The sequence below is a fragment of the Pan troglodytes genome, chromosome 4 (genome assembly GCF_028858775.2).
Source record: "Pan troglodytes isolate AG18354 chromosome 4, NHGRI_mPanTro3-v2.0_pri, whole genome shotgun sequence".
Lineage (NCBI taxonomy): Eukaryota > Metazoa > Chordata > Mammalia > Primates > Hominidae > Pan > Pan troglodytes.
Genome location: NC_072402.2, coordinates 111,811,222 through 111,838,745, shown reverse-complemented (window position 1 = coordinate 111,838,745; position 27,524 = coordinate 111,811,222). Strand labels below are relative to the sequence as shown.

At 38.2% G+C, this 27,524-nt stretch overlaps 1 protein-coding gene across 2 annotated transcripts in view; it reads right to left on the bottom strand.

Annotated features, from left to right (window-relative positions):
* KCNN2 (potassium calcium-activated channel subfamily N member 2) overlaps positions 1 to 27,524 on the bottom strand; it is a 442,874-nt gene that overhangs the window by 377,947 nt on the left and 37,403 nt on the right. Inside the window, exon 1 of one of the 2 annotated variants that reach the window (XM_063810584.1) lies at positions 15,407 to 15,475. The exons of the other annotated variant lie outside the window; for it this stretch is intronic. The gene's annotated coding sequence lies outside the window, so the exon portion shown is untranslated. Of the gene's footprint in view, positions 1 to 15,406; positions 15,476 to 27,524 lie in introns of those variants that run through there. 2 annotated transcript variants of the gene reach the window in all.

The window sequence follows — 27,524 nt, the reverse complement described above, 5'->3', positions numbered from 1 at the left end:
TCCTCAGGATATCTGGTTAATCTGTCATGTGTGGTGGAGAGCTCCAAATACTTCCAAAAGGAAAAAAGGAGACGGAGGCCCATGCATGTTCCAACCCAGGTTCAGGGCACCCTGACTGGATGGCACTACCAACCCTGGACCATTCCAGACATCATAGGGGAATTTAGAAAATTTCAAGGAAGACACAGTCAAGGCACAAGACACCCCAATTGATAAGGCCTGGGGCAGAGGCCCTATTTGCCCAGGTCTAAGGGAAGTACTGCTCCCTAAACACAGCAGCTCATATTTTTAAGTATGCCATGCTCAGGATCATACAGCAGATACATACTTATAAAATATATCTCCTAGTTTACATAGTGGAACTAAGTGTCAGTATTTCTTGACACGCCACAAAATGGCAAAGTGTTCCACAATCTGAATAAATACAAAAAAATTATTTGGTCTAATTATTTACTTTATTATTGATGATACTAAAGCCTAGATAGGTATTAGTCACTTACCATTTTGCCTCCCCATCTCCCACTGCTTACACTTTGCCAATACTCAGGTTCCCAAAGTATAAACTGGCCTCCCCCTTTGCATCAAGTGCAATGGCCTTGATTTTCTCAGCACAGTACAAGATATTGCTCACCACTGGTGCTCAATCAATACTTTGTGAACAAATGACTCAAATTCCCATAACATGGATGGCTCGAGAGTTCATTTAGCTTAGTTGAACACTCCATAGGGTGATGATACAGCAGAAGTTTATTACATTACAAACATGACAAACCAGGTTTCAAAACCAGAGAAACCTGAAATAAGATCCTCGGCGCTGACCCCAGTGATGGGATAAACAAATTGGCAGCTGTAATCACTCCAGTGTAATCCTATTAATCAACAGCCCCAGAATAAAATAGGAGACAACCAGGACTACTGCGGCAGTGCTAAATTAACTTCCTCCACCACTGTTACACAGGAGGAAACGATTCATCATATTGAAGCCTGAAGCACATTTTTCACATGAAAAATGAACTTAAGTATAATTTAATGAAACCTCAGAAAACAGGTATATTTCCATAATGTTTAGGGCTTTATTCTTTTAAAAAAATCAAGAGCTTCCTGGATAAATGATGATCAAAGAGTAGAGTACTGCCCTTGTTGACCTTCCCTGGCATAGATTTCTTATATGCCCTTTACTGAGTAAATAAATAAGTTTGCACATGCGCGCATGCTGTGTTTTTCTTTTCCCTCTTGGTGAATTTCCATCTCCTAATGGCATGATGCTGATGATCTCCAGCATCTCAATTGTCCTCAAAACCTATGCGAGACACCAAGACATAGTAAACCTGCCTCAGTCTTTCTCGATCAGCATAGCCACGCAGATAGTCAGAACCTTTGGGCTATAGTTACTTTGCTTAGTGATGAAGGTTTTTTTGGAGCTCTAAAGATTTCAAGAATATCGTATGCGATTTTCAAATATCAGAGCAGGTGGAGAGGACTCTGGCCCAAAACGAGGGCTTCTTAGAACACGTGGATCTTAAACAGAGTCTTGAAGGAAAGGGAGGGTGTGATCAGACAGGAGGAAGAAGGGATGCTTCCAATGGGAGGAATCAGAATGTTCAGGGTATAGAGGAGAGAACTTCACAGAAAATAGAAGGGGCCTGCGAGATGAGCAGCCCACCTCTATTAGATGATGTGCCAGATAACGGTGGTTAAAAATAACACTGGCTAGATATGCTGAGGACAGATTAGAAAACTGGTGTGCATAAATTCATGTTCTTTAATTTGAAAAAGAATTAAAGCACAAAAAAGCTTCTTATCTAAAAGAAGCCAATGGAAAACACTTATAAATGAGACCATTCCCAATACTTCCCTAATTTATCACACTTTTGTGTATCTAAGTACGATTTGGTTGTTTGAACATGCTCTCCCTCTATGGGACTCTTTAATAATGGAGCATGAGGTAGTGAGAACAGTCAGTGGCCTGCACATCAGAACTGTGAGCTCCAGAACTCGCTCCTGGGCTGACCCACTGGATTGCTTCGACTAAATCTGGAAACACCTCTAACCAAACTTAGAAAGGAATAAACTGATTCTCCTGGCAATACTGCCTTAGTAATATTTACTAGGCACTTAATATACTGCATGTTTAGGCATCAACACCTTTGGGGGTTTTGCTTGTTCCTTGTTATATTGCCCATGAGATTGGCATTATCCTCCTCCTCTTCTATATGAAGAAACTGTGGCACTGGGATCAAGGCCCAGGTCTGTCAGTCTCCATGGTCTATATCCTCATCCCCTCCTCTATCCTGCCTCCATCTTGCCTCCGAAGGTGCCACCTGTTTCAGTTGTTCCTGAGTGAGGAAAAGTGAGAAGGACATCATCAGCTGTGCCCTGCAGAATGTGGTTTTGGTTTTGCTTAACAAATCACAGGCATCCAGTAGGTATATGTCTGATGATTAACTTTATGTGTCAACCTGACTGGGCCACAGGATGCCAAGAATAAACATTTCTAGATGCATCTGTGAGGGTGTTTCTGACTGAGATTCACATGCAAATCAGCGTACTTGATAAGACAACCTGCCTTCCCCAGTGTGGGTGGGCATCATTCAGTCACAGAGGGCCTGAACCAAAGCCAGAGGAAGAAGGCATCTGTCTTCTTCCTCTTATTTTTTCTGCCTCACTGGTGAGCTGGGACAACTCAGCTCATCTTCTCCTAACCTTGGGCTAGGATTTACACCTCTGGTTCTCAGGCCTTCAGACTTGTACTGAATTACACAACTGGCTTTCCCGGGTCTCCAACTTGCAGAGTGTAGATTGCAGGACGTCTTGGCCTCCATAATTGGAATGAGCCAATTCCTCAGAACAAATCTTTCTTTTTCTCATGAATGAGTGAGAGAGTGTGTGTATGTGTGTGCCTGTGTGTGTGCACTGATGTGTTGATATTACTGAGGTTTTTTAGGGAACGGGGTGAAAATGAATTTCAAATGACTCAACAATACAGCACCGCAGCTCCTGGAAATCGTGAGAGTTCAAGACTTGCCTTTTCACTAAGCTAGGGAAATGCTGTAAAGGTAACCCTTCTTTGTACAGCTTTACACTTCTGTAGCTGTACAGTTGTGCTAGCTATTACTGCAGGGCAGCTCTATGTGACACAAACTCTTGGTGATGGCAAGGCCAGCCTTTCCACCTCTTTGTAGCTATATCTGTTTGATGTACTCCAGCCTCTTCCCCTTATGAACTTTGTGATATGTGGCAAACCAATTCACCTCCCTGAGCTTTCCTCTGCACTGAAATGAGAATGATAAGGGCACTTACCTATAGGGATTAAATGAAGGAGAGGGTACAGCTCAGAGGTAGAGCACTGGACTGAAGATCAAGGGATTAAATGAGATAGTGCATGTCAAACATGTGGCACAGTGCCCTGCATGACATGAGGGCTCAAGGACTACTTACATTGTTAATATTTCCAGTTCTGTATTGGGTCATGCAGTTCTTCCCACTGAAAGCTTTCCCACCTCTCCTCAAAGACCTCCCTCTCAATGCTTCTACTCCTTTCTAAATAGGTCAAATCTTATTTCCCCCAGGCCTGTTGAGCTATCTCTCTTCTGGATGCCTGGGTCCATATCTGCATGCAGACAATCCACGGCTCAAGCAATTCACTGCTCTCCAGTTATTTCAAAGGCAGACTGTTGTCACCCAAGTACATTTTGCCATTGCTGAAGAAACAGAGGCCCAAGGCACTGGTGCTGACTACTACCAGGTGGCCCCTCAGACAGGACCCCTGTCAGGGAATAAGCTGTGGTATCCACTATGTTTACTAGGAAAAGGAAGGGTGAGGCACTCAGAGGGTTACCACAGTGGTCAGAGTGGGTTAGGCAGGAGAATGAACACTGAACATGATCCAGGCTGCCCTCTGTAAGACGAGGTGAAAAAAGCTACTGCGGTTCTCAGAGTGGCCACACCCAATGCAGGTATAAAAGTGGCCAGGTTAGAAAACTCCCAGCTGGATCCTAGGTCTGTGTCTATCTGGCTACTCATAAGCAAGCTCGGGCGATATGCTTAGTCATGTCTTGATCTCTCATGTAAAAAGTAAGCCAGAAATTAAATTTCCCTCTTGGCTCTCTGCTTATGTTTTCTACTCACATTGTTTCTGTGGTTAAATGTCTACCATTGTGAAGGTCACAGAGCCCTCCGAGCCTTCTTACAAGCAGAGAAGGCCACAAATGACCGTTATCAAACAAGACCTGTCTGACTGTCTCCTTGCATGACTTTTTATACTCATGGAAGCAGATGGCAATATTATGATGAACAGAAATGGGTAACTGTCCAGGGAAGCAAAAGATAAGGACATATCCTCATCCCTAATATCCAATAATTCTTTAAAGAGTGTATATAAATTATTTGACAGTTGTTCAAAACCAGTCTCCCACAACTTGCTAGAGAATCAAAAATGGATGAAGGCCAAGTAGAAATTTACCAAATCAAAATAACTGCAGGAAATGACACCTGAAGGTTTAAATTACTAAATATTGTTTTACCCTTCAAAGTGTGCCAGAAAAACACATTTGTAATCATTAGCAATAAATGCACGAAGTAATGGATATTACTAAACTGCCTCCTGAAGCATTTGCTTAAGTGGGTAAACAGGAACCCTCTTATGTCACAATTTCACAGTTCATTAGAAAGAATCCTTTCTACATATACTATATACATGAGGAAAATATCACCCTAATCCTGATCAAATGATCACAAAATCAATGTTAATAAGGAGCAAGAAAATAGTAGTGTACTTATCACTTACATTTAAACATCTTTTCAAACAATTTTAATTCCAATTCTACAATGACTTGTAACTTTAGTAGGATAATCAGAAAAACTTTATTTTATTTAAAAATTCTCCCTTTGCCTCTCTGACTGCAGAGAACCTCCTTTGTTTTGTTTTCCTGACATTCATTCTCCCATCCTCTGGCAATGACCCTCTGGTTTTCCCATGGGGATACACCTCTCCCCCGCTCTCTCTCTCTTTGTGACTTGGGGAGGTCTCACTTTCTACTTGGCTCCAGTGGAAGCATTCCACTACCACTTCACCTGGAAGGAACAAGAACCCAGCAGACTCATCTCATATTTCTTCTGCTCGCTAAACTCTGCTTCCTTCCTTTCATTCTATGTAGATCTGCATTCTCCCTCCTTTATTCACAGGGCAGAAGTTTCTATTCTCAGCTCCCAAATTTTGTTGTTACTGTCCCATTCTCATCTACATGTATGCCAGCTGTCTTTGCATCCTGATTCCAAAATTCCAAGGAAGAAATTCCTGCCAACATATATGTATGTAACAAGAAACCAAGGAGTTATCGTCAAGAGTATAGGGGCTTATATTAATACAAAGCTGGGTGGCTTATTCCTCACAAATCTGGTATCAAACACCAAAAGAAAGGGCAGGCTCTTTAGCTGGATGATACCCTAAAAGATGTCTACTACAACTTCCTTCTTCCCTTTCAATCTTACCTTTTTTTTCACTCAGTGGGCCAACATTTCCCAAATCACCCAGAATGATAATTTCTCAAGTGCAGAGAGCTTACCAGGATTCAAACAAAGTGTCAAATCTTTGGAAGTCTGGGTACCAACAGCTGCTAGAAAGAGAATCTGACATTTCCCTATCATCACTGGCATTCATGTCATCTTCTTTTATGAAAGATGATGAAAGTTACCCAAGCGATTAGGTAGGATTTTCATGAGACTAAATCATCAGCCTTATATAATCAAATGCCATTATACAAGGTTTCCAGTAGTTAACCCACAGCATAGAATGTTAATTTGTTGTCTTTAAAATTTGCACAATGCTAGCTATGGTCTGAGGAGCAGTAAAAGCATTTTACAGGTGACAAATGGTTAGTATTCAATACAATGCTTAAAAAGCAAGTTAATAAGGAAAAAATTATTTGCATAAATTAGAAAAGTTAGACGTTTTCGGGAACATCAAATTATTGTCTACATTTTGCTGCTTGTAAGCTTATTTTTAATAAAATCAATCATATGGAATAATCACTAGGCTTAGTGAACTCAATGAAAGCCTGACATCTTACTAAATTCATTCAGAGCAAAGAGATTTCCAGAATGAAGAAAGAGAATTAGAACTTCACCATGTCACCACAGCAATTCTATTAACTCATAGGTATGCAGGCAGACATCAAATTATTTTTACATTATATATATCCCACCAACTAATATTGTGAAGGGAAAAGGAAATATTCCATGACATAGTTTAGCAAACACCTCCTGAGAAGTCATAGAATTGAGCTAACAGTCTAGGCGAAGCTGTTAATCCTGTATTGCTGTGTGAAATATTTTGATTGCCTAAAATTGTCGTGCAATGATCCATTTTGATTTCTTCTTGCTAGCTAGATTACCAGCTCCACGAGAGCCTAATGCTTGGCAGGAGTGGACACTCAGTGAATGCTGATTAGATGATTGATTAGAAAACCACCAACAATGAGGTGCTAAGTGAAAACAAATAGATTAGCAAGGAATAATCCAGTTTCCAGTTCCAGAATAAACTGTACAATCACTCCATTTTATTCATAGTCCATGAGAGAAGCCATGTTTTCATTGTTTATTTCATTTTCTCAGCTGCATCCCTAGAACCTTTAACAGTACCTGGAACAAACTAAGGACTGGAAAAGCTTACACCTGTAACTCCAGCACTTTGGGAAGCTAAGGTGGGAGGATCACTTGAGCCCAGGGGTTCAAAGCCAACCTGGGCAACAAAGCGAGACCTTGTCTCCACAAAAAATGAAAATAAATTTAAAAATTTAGCTGGGCATAGTGGTGCATGCCTATCATCCTAGCTAATCAGGAGGCTGAAGCAAGAGGTTCACTTGAGCCCAGGAGTTCATGGTTACAGTGAGCTATGATTGCAGCATTGCACTATAGCCTGGGAAAAAGAGTGAGACCTGTCTCTAAAAAAAATGTTTTGATGAGTAAGTAAATTCCACCAATGCAGTCCAGGAAGAAGAAGAAGAGTCTGCATCAATTTAACTTTTCACGCACAGAAATGTCCTTCTGTATATCCACTTCTAATCTAAGTGATTAATAGAAAAACCAGAAGAATAAAAACATACATTGTAAGTTTGGAAAAGAGACTTACAAGAAAAGGGACAGTTGGCTAGAGTTGTTTACCCAGTGGGTTATCACTAACAGACTATCTATGATACTGAAGGTGATCCAAATGTCACCCCAAAATATGCTACCCCAAAATAGGTCATTTTGACATAAGGATTACTTTGATCTGAAGGAAACTGAGATTTCACAGAAGCTGCCAGGACTTCTTTACCTGACTAAAACCAGAAACTCCTGAGCAATGAGTACTGCCATAGATTCCCTCCTGCGAGGAAGTTTTTGGCCATGAAGAAGACAGAAAGTTGGCACCAAGATGAACCTGCACAACCAAGCCTTACTAAAATAACCTGGATCTTCCATTAGATTCTCCCATATATCTGCCTTCCTACAGGTTACCACTCCCAGAAGCTAAAAAAATCTTTCCTTTGCCTTGTCACATGTCCATAATTTATCACTCTTTGTTAAAAATGGTACATAAATTCTCAGGCCTATCTACTTCTTTGAAGCTTTACTTCTTTTCTAGGAAGGCCCCTGTGTTAAGAAAAGCTAACATCAGATAAAATTTGTTTGCCTTTTCTCCTGTTAATCTGTCTTTTCTCAGTCTATTTTACAGGGCCCCAGCCAATGAACCTAAGAGGGTAGAGGAAAAAAGTTTTTCTCCTCCCCTAAGCTACCTTTGACTTTTTCTTCTCCACATTAAGTATGTGATTACATACTGCTCTTTTGCTTGGTGATTTTAACTTGGATAATGAGACCGAGATCTGACTTCATGACTCTCCTCAATTATATGAAACATTATTTCATGAAAGATCCTAGGCAGCTGACAGTCATTCTGAGTAAGAAGAAATAGCCTTAAAGAGTAGCAAGAGAGACTTTAACTCATCCTGGGAAAGAACTCCAGACTCATTTGACATTGAACATTTCCCAAATAAGAGAGATAAAATGGTTTTATTTAGAGATCTTTAAAGCAGATAAAAAATTTTTTGAAGTTTTAAAAAACCCTTTAAGGAGCCTGGCCCTCAATGGTTCCATGAGGTTCCTGTCTGAATCACTACCCATCTTTAATAAGTGCATTCCTCTCTCAGTATTTGAAGTCAAAACATGAAGCAATTCAGACTCTGGCTATTTGATTAAATTAATTTCTGCCTTTCAAGTTTTCAGATATAAAAATTACCCAGTAAGAGGAATTATATTCTCTGAACTGAGAGGATGCAAAAAGATCCCATTAGCATGTAGAAACATAACACATTTTGAAGTAATATGCCCTCACTCTCATGTGCATAACCGGTGTTATTCATCTTTTCAGAAATTATTTTAATTCAGTCTGGAAAATAAAACACAATTTAATATAGATACTTCCTGTTTCTCCACACACATACTTATTTGCATTTTCAGCTTTTAATGAGGTTTGTAGTATAAAAGACATTCTTGAAATTTACAGACCTTTGAGATTAACTGCTTTATTCAGTTTATATACTTACTAGACAATCGCCCAAAAAGTATCTCAGGCCCAAACTCACCATAAATGATTGGTGAAAAAAATAAAATTGGATCAATGTGTTTTTGGAAAAGCTCGTGTGACCCAGAAGCCTTTGTATTTATTTATGTATTTTTTATTATACTTTGGTTCTATGGTACATGTGCACAACGTGCAGGTTTGTTACATAGGTATATATGCACCATGTTGGTTTGCTGCACCCATCAACTCGTCATTTACATTAGGTATTTCTCTTAATGCTATCCCTCCCCCAGCCCCCCACCCCCAAACAGGCCCCAGTCTGTGATGTTCCCCACCCTGTGTCCATGTGTTCTCAATGTTCAATTCCCACCTATGAGTGAGAACATGCAGTGTTTGGTTTTCTGCCGTTGTGATAGTTTGCTGAAAATGATGGTTTCCAGCTTCATCCATGTCCCTACAAAGGACATGAACTCATCCTTTTTTATGGCTGCATTGTATTCCATGTTGTATATGTGCCATATTTTCTTAATCTAGTCTATCATTCATGGACATTTAGGTTGGTTCCACTTCTTTGCTACTGTGAATAGTGCTGCAATAAACATACATGCACATGTGTCTTTACAGCAGCACCATTTATAATCCTTTAGGTATATACCCAGTAATGGGATGGCTGGGTCAAATGGTATTTCGAGTTCTAGATCCTTCAGGAATCACCACACTGTCTTCCACAATGGTTGAACTAATTTACACTCCCACCAACAGTGTAAAAGTGTTCCCATTTCTCCACATCCTCTCCAGCACCTGTTGTTTCCTGACTTTTCAATGATCACCATTCTAACTGGCGTGAGATGGTATCTCATTGTGGTTTTGATTTGCATTTGTCTGATGACCAGTGATGATGAGCATTTTCTCATGTGTCTGTTGGCTGCATAAATGTCTTCTTTTGAATAGTGTCTGTTCATATCCTTTGCCCACTTTTTGATGGGGTTGTTTTTTTCTTGTAAATTTGTTTGAGTTCTTTGTACATTCTGGATATTAGCCCTTTGTCAGGTGGATAGATTGCAAAAATTTTCTCCCATTCTGTAGGTTGCCTGTTCACTCTGATGATAGTTTATTTTGCTGTGCAGAAGCTCTTTAGTTTAATTAGATCCCATTTGTCAATTTGGGCTTTTGTTGCCCTTGCTTTTCGTGTTTTAGTCATGAAGTCTTTGCCCATGCCTGTGTCCTGAATGGGATTGCCTAGGTTTTCTTCTAGGGTTTTCATGGTTTTAGGTATTACATTGAAGTCTTTAATCTATCTTGAGTTAATTTTTATATAAGGTGTAAGGAAAGGATCCTGATTCAGCTTTCTACATATGGCTAGCCTGTTTTTTCCAGCACCATTTATTAAATAGGGAATCCTTTCCCCATTGCTTGTTTTTGCCAGGTTTGTCAAAAATCAGATGGTTGTAGATGTGTGGTGTTATTTCTGAGGACTCTGTTCTGTTCCATTGGTCTATATATCTGTTTTGGTAACAGTACCATGCTGTTTTTGTTACTAGAGCCTCATAGTATAGTTTGAAGTCAGGTAGCACGATGCTTCCAGATTTGGTCTTTTTGCTTAGGAATTGTCTTGGCAATGCAGGCTCTTTTTTGGTTCCATATGAACTTTAGAGTAATTGTTTCCAATTCTGTGAAGTAGTTTTTCCAATTCTGAGGGTAGGAATAATGTGCATTTTTTAAATTCTAATTTTATTCCAGCACTAACACAGTTCATAGCAACAGTAGCTTCTCAACCATCATTCAGCAAATGAATGGACAGAGATCCTTTTATTGAAAGATAAGTAGTTGTCTGTAGATATGATTTCAGAAAGACAAAGACATAGCATGCCATTTTCCCATGAAACTCTTCTACCTATCCCACAATATTCAAAATCCCAAACTAAGGCACGAGGCATTTTATTCTACTATTAGAAAGAAGCTTAAAATAGAAATGTCCTGGAGAGCTGGAATATTTAGGCACTGGAGATGGTGTGTCCAAAAGAGAAAGGGAAAAAAAGGAAACTGAAAGTAAGGTTACTTTTATTGCCAGCCTCCAAGGCCTTAGAGGAGTCCCCTGACAATCAATCAATTCTACAATATTTTTGGATTCTAGGGTCTCTCTCCCCTTGTAGCTTCAGATTTAATTCCATTTTCTAAAGTCAATCCTGTCTGAGAGCAAGAGAAATTTATGAATTTATGAGCCCCACGTTCTCCAGGATTCACCTGAGCTGGTCTTCACCTGGTACCTTAGTCCTGAGATCTATGTTTCTTATTTCTAAGCCTACTGCTAAAACTTCTGCCTTAGTTCTAATAATTTACACACCATGGTTATGTCTTAGACCCATTTCTTTATATTGCTATTATGCCCAGTATTGGCTCGTTACCTGTCTTAATCTGTCTTGTGCTGATACAACAAAATATCTCAGACTGGGTAATTTATAAAAAATAGATATTTTTCTCTCAAAGTTCCTGAGGCTGGAAAGTCTGAGATCAAGGCAACAGCAGGTTTAGTTGTTTAGTGAGGGCTGCATCCATTAGAGGGGAGTAACATTATGCTCTCACATGGAAGAAGGGCAAGAGACAAAAGCTTTGTGAAGCCTCTTTTATAAGAGCCTTAATCCCATTCACGAGGGGAGGAGCCCTCATGGACTAATCACCTCTTAACAATCCCACCTCTTACTACCATCACATTGGCAACATCTGAGATTTGGAGGGGCCGCTTTCAAATCATAGTACTACCCATGCTCTTGCAAGTCCCTCCCAGGAACTGGAACACTACCAGAAAATCCCCACACCTTGACAGACATGCTACCTGTGAACACATCCCCAGATGGTGAACATCTGCCTCATCTGCCAGGAGGCATACCTGTGCCCTGTTTCTGTTGGGACATTAAGGAGCCACAGTTTGGAACCCCTTGTTGGACTGTAATTGGACTTTCTCCACATGAAGGAACACATGTAACTACAAAACCTGAGTTCTCCCAATTTGTCCCACCCTATTACATTTATTTGGTCATATTCGGTTGTGTCATTACTCTCCAAGGTGTTATGGCTAAGACAAAAAAAAGTGTGCATCTCTGGAGAAGGGTTTTAATCATCCCTGAAACTAGTTGAGGTGGACAAACTCTAAGATGGCCCCAATTATCCCTACGTCCTGTTATTCATGCCCTTGTACAATCCCCTCCCCTGGAGTGTTGGCAGGACCTGCAACTTCCTTCTAACCAAGAGCATAAGTCAAAGTTGTTAAGATGTTACTTCCTTGAGTATGTTACATAAGATGGTAACTTGTGCCCTGCTACCAGACCTTAATGACTGATTCTCTTCATTGCTGGCTTTGGTGAAGAAAGCTGCCCCATAGAGAAAGCTACATGGCAAATAACTCAAAGCAGCCTTCAGACGGTTGCCAGCAAGTAGCTGAGGCCCTCTGTCCAACAATCCATGAGGACCTGAATCCTGCTAATGACTACAAGCTTGGAAACACATCCTTCCCCATTTGAGCATCTGATGAGACTCCAAGCTTGAGTGACACCTTGAGACTTCTGAGAGATCCTGAGCTAATCTCTGCCAAGATCAGCTTGGCACAGCACCAAATTGGTGAGAATGTAAAGCAACTGCAACTCTCATAAACTGATACTGGAAATATAAAATAAATAAACCACTCTGGAAAACGCTTTGGCAAATTTTTATAACTTCAAATGTACATCTATCTTATGACCCAATAGTTCCACTTCTGTTTACCCAAGAGAAAGTAATACATATGCCCACAAAATGGCTTTTATATAATTGCTTATTGCAGCTTTAACCACAAAAGCCCCAAACTGAAAACAATCCACTGTCAATTGATAGCAGAATTGATAAACAAATGTTGTCCTATTCACTCAATGGCATATTACTCAACAATAAGAAGAAAAGAAACTACTGATACATGCAACAGCATGCATGAATCTAAGAGATATTATGTTGAGACAAAGGAGTCAGAATCCCCCTCCCAATAAATACAGATGTATTATTCCTTTTTTGTTGAAGTTCAGGAAAAGGAAAAACTAATCTAATCTGTGAAAGAAGTCAAATGTGTGTTAGAGATTTACTGGAACAGGGCATAAGGGAATTTCTTAGTAATGAAAATATTCTAAATCTTTATAGTGCTTTTTAATATGTGGGCAAAACTTACCAAATTATATAAACTTAAGAGCTGTATAATTCACTATGCATAAATTGTGCCTCAATTAAAAAAAGACTAGAGATAATGTGAACAATTTTATAAATATAAATTCAACTCTTTAGATAAAATTAACAATGTCTTCCATTTTATGATGAGGAAACAGATTTTCAACAAACTATGAATAATCTAATAAAGTGAAGATAAAGAATTTTTAAACCTACAGTAAATATTTTATACTGAAATGTAGAATTCCTTCCCTTCGAACTTTTTTCTTGTCATTACATATGAAATAAGAAGGTCTACCAAAACCAGTTCTATGCAACACTGTCCTAGAGAGGCTTTCAAAAAAAGAAATAAAGATAGAAAATAGAGACATAGAGCCACCATTATTTTTAGATAACATAAAATACAAATTAATCTTTAGCAAGGACATTAGATATCCTATCTACCAAAGTTAAAAAACAAAGCTTCAAAACAATACCATTTCTAATAGATTTGATCAAACACCTTATAGTAGATCCAATGAAAGTAATGCAACCAAGAACGTGGCAAAACATCACCAAGAGAAATTAAAAATATATACAAGTGAAGGTTTATATTATGGTATATTTGAGAATTGGAAAACTCAATGTTGTAAAGTTGTCAATTGATTCCAAATTTACTGATAGATAAAATTGATGCAATTCCAATAAAAATTCTAGCTGTTTTATATATGGTGGAAATTGATGGGCTCATTGTAAAATGCAAATGATGCCTGCATGAGGTGGTGCATGCCTATAATGCCAACACTTTGGGAGGCCCAGATGGGAAGATCAGTTCAGCTCAGGATTTCAAGAACAGCATGGTAACACAGACCTTCGTCTCTACAAAATAACTTAAAAATTAAAAAAAAAAATTAGCCAGGCATGGTTGTGCATGGCTGTAGTCCCAGCTATTCAGGAGGCTGAGGTAGAAGGATCACTTGAGCCTAGGAGGTTGAGCCTGCAGTGAGCCATGATTGTGCCATTGCACTCCAGCCTGGGCAATGGAGTCAGACCCCATCTCAAAAAGAATGCACATTATAACACAAAGAGTGGACACTAGGAAATACAATCTTAAGGGAGAACAAACTTGGAGGAGTTACACTATCAGATACCAAGCTTACTGTAAAAATATAGTAAAAAAAACACTATGGTACTGGCTCAAAAATAGACAAATAGACTGTTGGAACAAAATAGAGAACTCTAAAGTAGCCTGAAACATGTATGATTACCTACTTTACAAGAAAGATGCTACTACAGTGCAGTGAGAAATAATAGTTTTCTCAATGAATGGTGGTGATTAATTGGATAATCATATGAGAGGAAAAATTTTTTAAAAACCTTGACCCTTAGACTTCATGCATAAAAATAAGTTCCAGATAGATTGACTTAATGTGACTTAAAGACTTAAATGTGAAAGGTAAAATTATAAAGCTTGTAAAAGATTGAATAGGAGAATATCTTCATGACCTTGTAACTGCCAAAGATTTCTTAAACAAGACAGAAATAGCATCAAGCATAAACAAAAAGGTTGATAACTTGGACCTCATTAAAAAGTAAAACTGTTCATAAAAAGTTAGTAAGAAGTCAAACCACTGAGTGGCAGAGGTTTTCAATACATATAGCTGATAGAAGACTCCCAGAATATATGAAGTTATTACGCAAATTAATAAGAAAAAGCAGACAATCTAATTTTTAAATGAGTAAAAGTATGCAGCAGGCATTTCACACACACACACAAAAAGACATCCAAATTACCAAAAACAAAAAAAACAAACAACTGGAAAAATCCTCAGTGCCATTAGTCACCAGGAATATCCAAATTAGAGCAACAACAAAACATGATATCCATCTACTAAAATAGCTTTAAAAAAAAACAAACAAGAATAACAATACCAAGTATTAGTGAGAATGCGGAGCAACTATAACTCTTATATACTGTTGTGATTTTAAAATAATACAACCACTTTGGAATTAATATAACCACTTTGGAAAACCCTTGGCAATATATACTAGATCTGTATATGCATAAATCCTATAAGCAAGCAATTCCACTCCTAGATATATATACCATAGCAATGAATGTAAATATACAGCAAAAATTATACAAGAGTGTTTATTACAGAATGCTTCATAATAGACAAAAACTGAAAACAGCCCAAACATTCACAAACTATAGAATGAGTAAAGTACAAAATTCAAACATAGAATTTGGCAAGAGAACTAAGTAAAAAAAAAAAATAGCTGAAAAAGATTAACAAGTAGACTGCTAATGGTAGAAACCAGATTTTGGGTACATAAATGTTCACTTCAAAATGCTTTCAATTTACCAAAATATTTAAAATTTTTCATTAGTAAAATGTTGGGAGAAAATATGACAACTAATAATATACTTGTTACTACTAACATATGATCAATTCAAAAGAAAAACAAAAGGTGAATAAATACACTATGACTATAACAAATTAGAAAACTATGTAATAAATGATCTTTTTATAGAAATAATATGAAATATCTCAGAATAAGTATAACAAGAAATGATAATATTGATGGAAATTACAAATTCTGCTTTTAACCAACCCAGACAAATAAACTAAATATATATTATTGCCAAACAAAAATGGCTGAAGACTGAGGACTTACCACAGTCCAGCATTAGACATTCATGAACTTTCCTCAGGACTAACTTTAATTCCTGAAAATTTCATGAACCTAATAAAAGAAGAAAGCAAACATGATAATCCATTAGCAACAAATTACCCTGGTATTTTGGCATCAAAATAATGTGAAATATATTTGATTTTTCAAAATAAAATTATAAGATAATTTGATTACATGAATGCAGTATTGTATACACATTGTTATAAATGGAAGCAAAGCACATCTTAATGTTTTTAGGACTCCCTTAAGATCGACTCATGTCAATTTATCATTTTATCAATTCAATTTTGTTTGACTTACAGATGACTTGTATTGACTACTAACAGGAAGAATACCAGAAGCAAATGAGACTTGCAAACAGGATGCTATCAAAGAAGCTGTTACGCTTTTGCTCTTGGCTTTTTAAAAATGTTTTTGCATTTAGCTTCTGAATATAAAGATACCCTCAAATCAGAATCAAATATCTTCCTGAAATCACTGTTTATGGTTCATTTATTTATATTGATGGGGATCTCAACAACCACAACACCTCTGAAGATGATCTGTGTGCAAGGCAACAAATAGGCTCTGTGGGGTGTGCAAAGATGAACAGGAATAGTTGCAGCCATCTGAGAACTGCCAAGCTCCAGTCTAGGGTAAGGATTTATCAGAGAATACGCTGTAATAGAGTTTTTGACAGAACATTTCCTGGGGTATATAATTGTACTTGTGATGAATGAATCTGTTGCGATTTAACACGTTCATTAATGAATCAGAAGAGAAGACAGAATAGGTGACACTGGGAAAGTTACTTAACCTCTTGTGGCCTCCAGCTTTTCATTGTGCCTCTTTGCTCCTGCGACACAACTATTTTTACTCCCTGAGCACAATCCTCTCTCTTTATCTTCAAGAGCTTGCAATGAACCCTGCCTAAACATTTTTCCTCCATCTCTCTTCCCCTCCTTTCCTCCCCTGAGCCTGCCTTTTTCATTCAGACCTCAGCAGAGATATAACTTATTTTCTCAGGAAGTGTGCCTCCATCTCCCCATTCTGAGGTAGGCGGCCCTCTCATGCACTCCCACAGCATCCAGTCATGTTGCTTTTATCATTCTTGTATATTTGCTGATTTGCATGTATTTTTTCTTTTCTATAATGAGAAGTTTCCATAGGTCTAGAACTTGTCTTGTTCACTAGTTTATATCCAGGAACCAGGGTATTGCAAACAAACGTGCTACACTTGGTGCTTTGAAAAGCATATATGGGACACTTCTAAAATCAACACCCTAACATCACCAAAAGAACTAACGAAGCAAAGACAAATTCAAAACCTAGCAGAAGACAAGAAATAACTAAGATCAAAGCAGAACTGATAGAGACACGAAAAACCCTTCAAAAAATGAATGAATCCAGGAGGTTTTTTGAAAAGATTAACAAAATAGATAGAACACTAGCCAGACTAATAAAGAAGAAAAGAGACAAAAATCAAATAGACACAATAAAAAATGATAAAGGGGATATCACCACTGATCCCAAAGAAATACAAACTACCATCAGAGAATACTATAAACACCTCTTAGAAAATAAACCAGAAAATCTAGAAGAAATGGATAAGTTCCTGGACACATAAACCCTCCCAAAACTAAACCAGAAAGAAGTCAAAACCCTGAATAGACCAATAACAAGTTCTGAAATTGAGGCAGTAATTATAGCCTACTAACCAAAAAAAGCGTAGGACCAAACGCATTCACAGCCAAATTCTCCCAGAGCTAAAAAGAGGAGCTGGTACCATTCCTTCTGAAACTATTCCAAGCAATAGAAAAAGAGGGACTCCTCCCTAACTCTTTTTATGAGCCAGCGTCATTCTGACACCAAAACCCGGCAAAGACACAACAAAAAAAGAAAATTTCAGGCCAATATCCCTGATGAACATAGATGCGAAAATCCTCAATAAAATATTGGCAAACCGAATCCAGCAGCACATTAAAAAGCTCTTCCACCAGCATCAAGTCAGCTTCATCCCTGGGATGCAAGGCTGATTCAACATATGCAAATCAATAAACGTAATCCATCACATAAACAGAAACAATGACAAACACCACACAATTATCTCAATACATGCAGAAAAGGCCTTCAACAAAATTCAACACCTCTTCATGCTAAAAACACTCAATAAACTAGGCATTAATAAAATGTACCTCAAAATAATAAGAGCTATTTATGACAGACACTGAATGAGCAAAAGCTGGAAGCATTCCTTTGAAAACAGGCACAAGACAAGGATGCCCTCTCTCACCACTCCTACTCAACATAGTATTAGAAGTTCTGGCCAGGGTAATCAGGCAAGAGAAAGAAATAAAGAGTATTCAAATAGGAAGACAAGAAGTCAAATTATCTCTGTTTGCAGATGACATGATTGTATATTTAGAAAACCCCATCATCTCAGCCCAAAAACTTCTTAAGCCGATAAGCAACTTCAGCCGTCTCAGGATACAATTTGCAAAAATCACAAGCATTCCTATATACGAATAACAGACAGAGAACCAAATCATGAGTGTACTCCCATTCACAATTGCTACAAAGAAAGTAAAATACCTAGGAATACAATTAACAAAGGATGTAAAGGATCTCTTCCAGGAGAACCACAAACCACTGTTCAAGGAAATAAGAGAGGACACAAACAAATGGAAAAATATTCCATGCTCATGGATAGAAAGAATCAATATCGTGAAAATGGCCATACTGCCCAAAGTAATCTATAGATTCAATGCTATTCCCATCAAGCTACCATTGACTTTCTTCACGGAATTAGAAAAAACTACTTTAAATTTCCTATGAAACCAAAAAAGAGCCCATATAGCCAAGACAATCATAAGCAAAAAGAACAAAGCTGGAGGCATCATGCTACCTGACTTCAAACTACACTACAAGGCTACAGTAACCAAAGCAGCTTGGTACTGGTACCAAAACAGATATATAGAGCAATGGAACAGAACAGAGGCCTCAGAAATAACAACACACATCTACAACCATCTGATCTTTGACAAACTTGACAAAAACAAGCAATGGGGAAATGATTCCCTATTTCATAAGTGGTGTTGGGAAAACTGGATGGCCATATGCAGAAAACTGAAACTGGACCCCTCCCTTACACCTTATACAAAAATTAACTCACAGTGGATTAAAGATTTAAACATAATACCTAAAACCATAAAAACCGTAGAAGAAAACCTAGGCAATACCATTCAGGACATAGGAATGGGCAAGGCCTTCATGACTAAAACACCAAAAGCAATGGCAACAAAAGCCAAAATTGACAAAAGGGATCTAATTAAACTAAAGAGCTTCTGCACAGCAAAAGAAACTATCATTAGAGTGAACAGGCAATCTATAGAATGGGAGAAAATTTTTGCAATCTATCCATCTGACAAAGGGCTAATATCCAGAATCTACAAAGAACTTCAACAAATTTACAAGAAAAAAAAAACAAACAACCCCATCAAAATGTGGATGAAGGATATGAACAGACACTTTTCAAAAGAAGACATTTATGTGGCCAACAGACACATGAAAAAAAGCTCATCATCACTGTTAGAGAAATGCAAATCAAAATCACAATGAGATATCATCTCATGCCAGTTACAATGGCAATTATTAAAATGTCAGGAAACAACAGATGCTGGAAAGGACGTGGAGAAATAGGAATGCTTTTTCACTGTTGGTGGGAGTGTAAATTATTTCAACCACTGTGGAAGACAGTGTGGCGATTCCTCAAGGTCTAGAACTCGAAATACCATTTGACCCAGCAATCCCATTACTGGGTATATCCACAAAGGATTATAAATCATTCTACTATAAAGACACATGCACACGTATCTTTATTGCAGCACTACTCACAATAGCAAAGCCTTGGAACCAACCCAAATGCCCATCAATGATAGACTGGTTAAAGAAAATGTGGCACATATACATCACAGAAAACTACGCAGCCATAAAAAGGATGAGTTCATGTTTTTTGCAGGGACATAGATGAAGCTGGAAACCATCATTCTCAGCAAACTAACACAGAAACAGAAAACCAAACACCACATGTTCTCACTCATAAGTGGGGGTTGAACAATTAGACCATTTGGGCACAAGGAGCTGAACGTCACACATTGGGACCTGTTAGGGGGTGGGGGTAAGGGGAGGGACAGCATTAGGAGAAATACCTAATGCAGACGACGGGTTGATGGGTGCAGCAAACGACCATGGCACATGTATACCTATGTAACAAACCTGCACGTTTTGCACATGTATCCCAGAACTTAAGTATAATAATAATAATTTTTAAAAAAGAAAAAAAAAAAAAAGAAAACCATAGATGGTGCCACTGGCATAAACCACTATGTAAATGGCGCCACCTAGAGATGTGATTACACCTACTGCACCAGGACCAATATAATCCTGTGCAGGACAGTGCCTAAAATGTAAAAGTTTGAATCATATTTATGGGATGGATGACTATTGAGCCAAATAGTCTCTAAAATTTTTCCTAATTCTAAAATTCTATGACTACTCACAAAGATTTAAAAATGGACCACAGCTGGGTATAAACAAAAACTACCAAGCAAATTATATCCAAAAAATGTAAACATGTACCAAATAATATTCAGTTTAGAATTTATGGACAGAGCTTTAATATCCAACCATAAGAAATACAAGTTATAATAATAGTGAAAAATATAAAGTTATTAAAGCACTTAATGTAAGTATATCCATAGGTCTGTATATAAAATAAGGATATATAAATATTTTGAAAAGAGATCTACAATACTGATATAATAATTATACATAAAATGTAATGTAACTATGGACTTATATTCTTCTTAACTAAATGTTTTATAATCCACTATTTCACTATTCTTTTCCTGTTCAAACCTTCTAATTTTGGCCAAAATGGACATCTCCATATCGGGTTTCGAACACTTCTTATTTTCTGGCCTAATAAAATAGTTTAGGCTTGGCTTATACTTCTCCTCTGACCCAGAATCCATAATTTCTGCAAGAAGCCTTACTTCCTTTCATTTAGAAATCAAAGTCTGGGCTCCAGGGATCTCCTTGTCACTGGGGACTCATTGCCTCTTGGCCCTTAAGATGGGCAGAGCACATACATACACACACTCATAAACACACACATACCCACATGGATACATATATTCATACTGATACACCCAAGAAGAGGATACTTCCTCTCTTCTTTTCATTTGTATTTTGTTTCTGCCTTCTCTGCAGTGAGAACACTGGTTTCCATGAACAATATACTTACTTCCTTGATTAATCCTATAATACTCAAAATCCAGCAATACTATACCCATACCCAGCAATACTATTCCAACAAGAAACTTAACAAATTAATATTTCTTTGGGATTCATTTTACTTTTAAAATATATTCCACTAAGGGAAGAAAGCTAGAGCTCCATCTATAAAATCTACCTGGACTACTATTTTTTTCTTCTTTGTAGTTATTTTATAAATTTGCTGTATATTTTGGGTCATTTAATCTTGGGGGTTTTCCTTCACCCTTTTAAATTTATTTCTCCTATTGGAATATGTAAAACATTAACATGGCTCAAAAGTAAAATCTACATTAAAATTACACTCAGGTCTCATTCCTTTCTACTGTTTTCATCCACTGCTTGTAATTAATTTTACTCATTTCTGATCTATAAGATTGAGATTTATAGAGACGTTTAAATTAGGAATAAGATATTATAACACGATAGATTGAAATTTGTGAAGTAATACATTGAGCATCTCATATCCTATTTTGTATCCTTCTGTACAAAAGTACAGAAGACTTGAATAATGTATTTAATATTTTATAAATAAAAACTTTTCTTTATATATATTAATTAAAAGAAACCTTTTTGTGTGAGGACCTCTCTAATGTCAAAAATATAAATCAATTCAAACATAATATCTATGGTCATTATATAGACAGTCTTTTTGACTAAAACTTTTTGAAAAGTAGGGCTACTATATCTGAAGAAAAGCAATCTGGTCCAAAAATTTTTCCAAGAACAAAATCATAAATAGCACAATTGCCAATGAACTCTAAATAAGAAGTGAAAAGACTCTAAGTCAGGTATGGTGGCATGTGCCTGTAGTCCCAGCTACTTGGGAGGCTGAGGAGGGAGGATCCCGTGATCTCAAGAGTTTCAGGCTATAGTATGCTATGATTGCACCTGTGAATAAGCAATGCATTCCACCCTGGGCAACAGAGTGAGATCCTGTCTTTTAAAGAAAAATAAAAAAGACTCTAATAATAGTCTTAACTTTTCCTCAATGTAGTTGCTAGGACTTGGTCAAGCAATTTTTTCCTCCAAGTTTTTGTTTTCTTATCTGCAAAATGAAAAAGGAGGTGGAAAGAGGAAGTGGGAGTAACGCTTTTCAGTTCTAGCAATTGGTGATTTTTTACAATGCTATAATCTTGCTATAATCTGTATTATATATATAATCACGCTGAGAAACCTTGGCCTACATATTTATGTATGTGACTGGCCCCAAATTGGACTGGTCTTAATACTGGAGGAAGAACCTGGCTGCCTATGTGGTGTGGTTCCAGTAGTTCAGGGTACGTTTTTTGTCAAAAGAAAACACTTACCACATCAAATTTGATGAATTATTTATTTTCAGAATAAAGTCAATCCTTTGGAGAAAAGCCTAATATGTGGTAAAATTGCTTCAAGTCACTTATATTTTAATATAAATAAATGTTTTGTGTTATACAAATTTTATAGCTGGGAGGGATATTTGTGGATTAAGCCTTCTCTCAAGGATGTGGAGTACTTGGTTCCCAGTCTGATAGTGGGTATAATGTCAGATTCTAGACTGGAGCCAAAGCCCTAGATTCACCCCTGTGGAAACTATGTATGTAACCAAATGCCACTGGTACCCCCATAAATTTATACAAATAACAGAGGGAAAAAAAGATTGGAGCCAAATCTCTGTGCCACAGGTTTCATGTTAATTCTATGACATCACGGAACATTTCTTTTTCTTTGGGCAATCCTCCATAAAAGAGAACTGTGGTAGACCAGCGGTCCCCAACCTTTTTTGGTACCAAGGACCAGTTTCGTGGGAGACAATTTTTTCACGGACGTGGTTGGGGGAATTGTGCAGGGGGGAGTGGGGATGGTTTCAGGATGAATCTGTTCCACCTCAGATCATCAGGCATTAGCTGGAGCTTGCAAACCAGATCCCTCACATGCACAGTTCACAATAGGGTTCATGTTCCTGTGAGAATCTAATACTACCACTGATCTGACAGGAGGCAGAACTCAGGCAGTAATGCTCACTTGCCTGCCACTTACTTTTTGCCATGCAGCCTGGTTCCTAACAGGCCACGGACTGGTACCAGTCTGTGGCCCAGCAGTGGGGACCCCTGTGGTAGACCAAACAATGGTCCCTAAAGAATCCAAGTCCTAATTCTCAGAAGCTGTGAATGTTCCCTTACATGGTAAAAGGGACTTTGCAGATATGATTAAGTGAAGAACCTTGAGATGGAGAGATTATCCAGGTAGATCAAATGAAATCACAAGGGTCCTTAAAAGAGGGATGTAGGAAAGTCAGACAGAGAAGGCGGCCATGTGATGACAGAAGCGGAAAGAAAGATGATGAGCTAAGGAAGGAGCACAGCCTCTAGAAACTAGAAAAGAGAAGGGAAGGGATTATCCCCTAGAGCCTCCAGAAGTGAACCAGCCTTTCCGACACCTTAATTTCGGCCATGCAAAATTCATTTCAGACTTTTGACTTCCAGAACTGTAGGAAAATAAACATGTTGTTTTAAACTACTATGTTTGTGGTAATTTGTCACAGCAGCAAAAGGAAACAAATAAAGGAGATTGAAGGAAGCTTAGGACACTGGAGACAAATTAGCAGAATATTCAGAGGAGGTACCAGGGAGGAGGTGGACAAGGTGCTTACCAAAGGCAGCTCACTTGATAAATCTAGGGGGAGCTAGTGGCCACTCTCAGAGCTTAAGATGGAATAGAAGTTCTAATCAAAGAGTCTGTGCTCTAATACTTTAAGTGGATGGGGAACTTTATATGCTTTGTTTGCCCTCTGAAGAAAATAAGAGCAAAAGAAAACAAGAGACGTTCGTGTTTAATTGTCTGCTACCTTCAATAGCGGCAGGACTGGGCAGGAAGTAGCGAGAGACAGCATTTTAATATTTTGACACTCAGCCAGGTGAACAAGCTATAGTGAATGAAACCTACTACTGTCTTCAGGCTACTTCAGATCCACCATAATCCATGAGGTAAGAATGAATGCTAAACATATACCCATGACACTAGTGACCATCAACTACAGGACACAGAGACAGTTCTCCAGCAGTGCTAATGGATTTGCACAGGTATTACAACAGTCTTTATCCTTTTAAATGCTGGAACTAACTTGTAGGTCAGAGGGTTTGTAATCCGAACAGAATGAAATTGACCGGACCCTGTGGGAAATACCTCCCCAACCATGGTTACTTTCCATCATGTGAAAACTAAGATTGGACCAATAATTAATTTGTAATGTCACCTACAAGAAAAAGAACTTTCATAAAAAGCATATTTCCCGAACAATGTCTATCAAATCTAACCATTCAAGTAGGTCTACTATTTGGATCTAATACTTTCAGGATACATTTATGGAAAGAGGTGTAATTGCCTAGAGTTCAGAGTTGAATAGATCTGGGTTCAAATCTCTGCTCCTTTACTTACTAGCTAGGTAACCCTGGGCCAGTTACCTGGTGTCTCTGAGTCTCAATGTCTCATCTATATAAGGGAGGTAACAGCAGAACTTGCTCCACTGGAGTAATGGAAAGATAAAGTGGGATATGGTAGGTTTAGTTACAGTAGCTATTATTCTGGCCATCCTCTAAAAGATTACAGATGAATACTCTGTCTCCTTGAGCCATCTTTCCTTTGTTTGCATGGTTGTCAATTAGGATGGTAGATCACTAGGGTTTCTGTGGCAGAGTCTCCAGGACTTTCCAGTGAGGAATGAAGCCTGTGGGGAAGAGAAGTTATGCACGGAAGAGAAAGTCTGCAGGAAAGAGTGGAACACAGGAGGAGTACCATGAGGGAGAGAGGGACCTTCCTGGGGCTACAGTGAGATTTCCCACATCTGTGGGAGGTGAGCAAGAACTTCAAATCCAGGCCTGGATTCTGCACCATAGCCCCTGACAGAGATAGGAGAGGAGAATGATACCACATGGAATTACTCTGTGATGTACGGGTCATGAGTATATAGCTTGGTTTCAAGTCTCTTCACTATCTAGATAGTGCAAGTCCTTATTTCAATTGTATTATGTAATAGAACTTGTAAATTGAGATTGTATTACCAAATAAGCCAGGGATCCAGTGTAGCATGGTCAAAGTTAGTGTATAGTTGTTTTAACTGTCTTTAACCTCCAAACCATGGCCTCCATATACGAATAGATTGCTGTCTTGATATTATGTGTTAAGCAGTTTAAATGCCTGATCTCACTGGAACGTTAAAATAATCCTTAGGAAAAGGTACTCATGCTGGGTAGTAGTTGAGATTCATAGCCAATATCACAGAACCTAGAGAGCTGGAGAATCACAGTTTGAATACAAATCTATTTGACTGCTGCTGAGCCTGGCTCTCTGACATTAAGTTACACTGCTCCTGGACAGTGATCTCAACCTGTGGACTCAGTCCCCAGGGGACTTCAAGGTATGGCAAAGGATCTATAGATCCACAGGTGCATTTTCTATAGGCCAGATAGATGACATAGCCTGTTTTTAAATATATGTAATACTGATATGCTTGAAAAAAGACAGACTGGCATATATAAATGTAAATTTAAATATCCTGGACAACTGGACTATTCTCAGCACAGTGTACAAAGGATACAGCAGGTGCACATATGGAGTCCAATTTGGAAGTCAAAAAAAATTATTGGGGGACACAAGGAGATATGTCTAAGGCAAGTAGACTACAGCAGGGAGAGGAGTCCCATCCTAGGAAAGACGAGCTAAAAGGAGTTAGGTAGGCCAAGCCCTAGAAGAAGCCTGCTGTACTAAGCAGAGAAACAAGGTAGAAAATGCAAATAAGAAAATTAAGGCCAAGTGAATGGTGCTTAAAAACATGCTCCCTGGAACAATCAGAATTGAATCTTGGTTCTGCCATTTGCTCTGTGACTCCAGGCAACCTTGTTAAATGGAACCTTTTATGATATAATTTGTAATTCCACTGTGATGCCAAATCTCTCCCAGGATCCAGTGAGATGAGGTTATAATCTGCCTTCGTTTTAAGTCCAAGTTACCTTCTTCCCCTGAGGCTCATAGGGATGTCTGAGCATTAAATGAGATAATACGAATTAAACATTTAGCACAACGCCTGGCAAATCTTCCTCTAAGCCTTGTTGGGAAGTTTAAAAGAGATAAGGCACAGTGCCAGAAACCTCACAAGTGCTCAGCAAAATGATAGTTATTATTATTAAGCAGGTATTTATTTAGCCAAATTCTGCTTCCTCTCTCTCCCTGAAACACAGTGATGTTCTGTGTCCAGGCCCACCTAGAGACAACAGATGTAAATGACAAATTACCACAAACATGGTAGTTTAAAACAACACTGTTATAAAGATACCCCAAAAACAACAGATGTGGTTAGAGAAAAGAAGCTGCTTCATATTCTTCACTCTCTACTCTAGAAGACAGGCTGGAATCAGGCCTCATGCATATTGCATATAAAATAAGACAATATTTAAAGCAGTAGCAAAGAACAACAGCCATAAGATAAAGCAGTTGATAGAGAAAATTATCATTTAAAAATATATAATAGAAAACGAATATTATATAAAAGCAGGATTGAATTATAAGAAAGCATTGAGTACTCCATTGTATGGTCATCAAAAAATAGTCAATAATGAGGCCCCTAAGTTTCCAAGCAAATAGATGACATTAGGAGAGCTCTGATTCAGAGAGCAAAGCAGGGAAGTATGCAACAGATCTTAGAAGGATTTCAATCTTATAATCGTCAAAATAGGTTTTTATAAACAGGTTTTGGTGCTTAAAGTGTTTCTTCGGAATTCACTTATGGAGCAGCTGTCTCCAGCAAAGCTAAATTCAGGAGGTGTTACTGTATTTAACCTTTGAAAAATCACTTCACTTGTTCCTTTTCTTCTCTTATTGTTCACAAAGCATGGAAGTAGTTTTTCCCCTAAATCCTAAGCCCAATTATCTGCCATTTGATCTTCCAGGATGGCAGGACACTGTCTAGGGACATGAAGGCCAGCCAACACATGTTTAAACAAAGAAGAAGAATCCTTTCTTCTACCCTGACTAGACAACTACAGAGTCTTTCAAAAGATTCTGCAATGGTATAAGCTGAGATGCTCAGCTTGGATCCTTCTCAACAATTTTCAAATTTAAAATGCTCAGGTCTGGTGGGTTAAGTGTGGTTCTACAGATAATCTATTCTGTGCTGAAGACCTGAAAAAAACAGAATCTGGCCTTGAGGGAGCAGGGCAGGTAAAGAGTGTCACAAAACAGCTACACAGATATCCATCTGCTAGGGTGCAAGCAGGAAAGTTACACAGTCAGACAGCAAACTCTCTTTGGAAACAAAAACAAGGTCACCCATAAATAAGGCAAAACAAAAAACAACCCAAACAAACAAATATATTTATTCTTAAGTAGCATGTTACTTGGCAGGTGGAATGTTTAGGTGAAATGAGAACAGGTTTTAATCAAGTCTCCCACACTATATATACATAGATTGGTTCCTTAACCTTACAGAGTCTCAGTTTTTCACCTATAAACTGAGGTGAGAATATCTGTAACAGGGAAAATTCTTTAGGTTGTACTATGGTTAGGCTTTATGTCCCCACCCAAATCTTATCTTGAATTACAATCCCTATAATCCCCACTTGTCAAGGGAGAGACCAGGTGGAGGTAATTGGATCATGGGGGTGGTTTTCCACATGCTGTTCTTGTCATAATAAGTGAGTTCTCACAAGAGTCAATGGTTATATAAGAGTTTGGTAGTTCCTCCTACATTCATTCTCCTTCCTGTCACCTTATGAAGAAGGTGCCTTGCTTCCCCCTCACCTTCCGCCAGGAA